The sequence below is a fragment of the Manis javanica genome, chromosome 18, assembly GCF_040802235.1.
Source record: "Manis javanica isolate MJ-LG chromosome 18, MJ_LKY, whole genome shotgun sequence".
NCBI lineage: Eukaryota > Metazoa > Chordata > Mammalia > Pholidota > Manidae > Manis > Manis javanica.
The window spans coordinates 5,944,696-5,946,493 of record NC_133173.1 but is presented as its reverse complement, the minus strand read 5'-3'; positions in this window follow the sequence as shown (position 1 = coordinate 5,946,493).

Genomic DNA, 1,798 nt, shown 5'->3' with positions numbered 1-1,798 from the left:
ACCCACAATGGCCTGGTACTAGCACAGTTTTATCTTTTTCTGTGCCTCCTCCCTATCAGACTGTCAGCTGTCACTATTTTGTTGTTCTTCCTTCTCCCTCCTGTCCTCCGCTATGTTTCTAATCGGTCCCATGGCTATATATTGTTAAGCAAATATCAAGACACAAGATCTGGCAAGGGACATTTGTAGCTCAAGTGTGCGCGTATGAGTTTGCCCGTGTGTGTGTGTGTGTGTGTGTGTGTGCATGCAAAACAGTTTCAGAGATGTCTCTGAAAGCCGGAATATTAAAAATTTCTGGGACATATTGCTTGAACCAGTACTGTCCCCAAGAAATCCATGCGTACGGTTGTCATGACAGCTAAACTGACAATAGCGACGACCTCGCTGAAGTGCCATGTGGGAAGGGCAAATAAAACGGCACCAAATACATGCAGATGAAATGTGTGGCAACATAAGGCTTGGCCTAAGAATGACACTGTAGTTATTCTATCCTTCCAAAACCACCACGGAGGATGCACTTGTTCGCACATGTTGTCTTCACACATTCTTGGTAATGCACTGCCACGTCCTCTCTAAAGAATCTTAATAGCGTGTCTGCATGCCAGGGCAGCTGGTAGGAAATTGAAAAATTCTTCCAAATCCTTGAAACTGCTGACACACTGAACTTAGCATCGGAGGATCTGGGTTCTAGTCAAATGCATGACTGGGCGAGTCACAGCCCCCTGCTGAGGGCTGCGTCCTCCTTTGCGAAATGAGACACCAGCGAGTTTCAATTTTGAAGTTGCTTGGAGCTCAGACACTGTGCTGCAAGTCTTCAAAGCTGAACTTTTAAAGCCAGGATTTTGGTAATACTCGCTCTTTGCTCTTTGGATAGTAATAGGACATTTTAAACCAAAAATAAATAAATAGATATTAGAGTTCAAGACAGACGTCAGCTTTGGATATAAGCATTCTCTACTGTTTAATGTAGTAGTTCCCCTTAACCATGGGGGATACATCTCAAGACCTGCAGGAATATCTAAAACCACAGACAGTAGTGAGACTTGCATATGTTATGTTTTCTCCTATGCAAACCTATCTACAGGGAAATTTAATTTATAAATTAGGCACAGTAAGAGATTAACAACAATGCCTGGTAATAAAGTAGAACAATTATAATATTATGCTATATAATAAAAGTTATATAAACATGGTCCCTCTCTCTTTCTTTCTCAAAATATCTTTTTTTACTGTACTCACCCTTCTTCTGATGGTGATGTGAGATGATAAAATGCCTACGTGGTGAGGTGAGGAGAGGTGCATGGCATAGGCACTGTGATGTCTGATTAGGCCACTACTGATGGTCTGACAATATGTTAGAAGGAGGATCACCTGCTTCCAGACAGCAACTGACCACAGGTAACTGGAGCCATAGAAAGCAAAACCGTGGATAAAGGAGGGACTACTGTATATTCTGCCTAAGTAGAGCTAATTGTAGAAATAATTAACAACCAGTATAGCATAGACACCAACCAATTAGAACAGATAAATAACCCACGTGGCCATACTTGGGACAGAAGTGGCCACTGGATATCTGTTGCAGGTGGTCGTTTTCTTGAGAGCAGCTCATTTCACCACGTTGCTCGGTGTCTTTCTTGTGAGATCTAAGGACAAACAGGTGTTGTACAAATGCATGATCGGGTGAGTGCCTGGACCCAAACATGTTACAAATAGATGACGGCGGTCGTGGTGTAACACCTCCAAGAAAGCAGAGTGTGTAGAGAAAAGACAAAGCAGCACCCTACTTTCTGAGCAAGAT